Source organism: Garra rufa, chromosome 24 (genome assembly GCF_049309525.1).
Source record: "Garra rufa chromosome 24, GarRuf1.0, whole genome shotgun sequence".
NCBI lineage: Eukaryota > Metazoa > Chordata > Actinopteri > Cypriniformes > Cyprinidae > Garra > Garra rufa.
In genome coordinates, this window is record NC_133384.1 from 22,481,409 (window position 1) to 22,481,835 (window position 427).

Genomic DNA, 427 nt, shown 5'->3' on the forward strand with positions numbered 1-427 from the left:
TAAATTGGCTTTTTAAAATTGAAAGGAGAAAAGGCAGACAGATGCAGGGCATATGCACCTGATTGGACTGTAAATGAGGGTTGAGAGATGTCTGTCTGGGCCACGCTGAGCTTAGATTGGGCCACTCTATGCTGATTACCAACTGCAGCTTTATGGTATCTGAATGTGAACTTGTATGCAGGGTCATGGTCTGCGCTCATTTTCAGACAGAGAATCATGCATGTGGAAGCCTAACTAGTCCTGATTAGTGAAGAGAGGCAGGGGAGAAATGTAAAACCACTCCTCGACCCTGCCTAGGTCACAGCTGCCCTTTGGGGGCAGGGGATAGGTAGGCTCGTTCCACCTTCCCTCACGCAGTTGAACCTAAACACTCTGTGTGATCACGTGTCAAGATCAAGCTCATTTAAACGATGTCTGGAAATCAGCA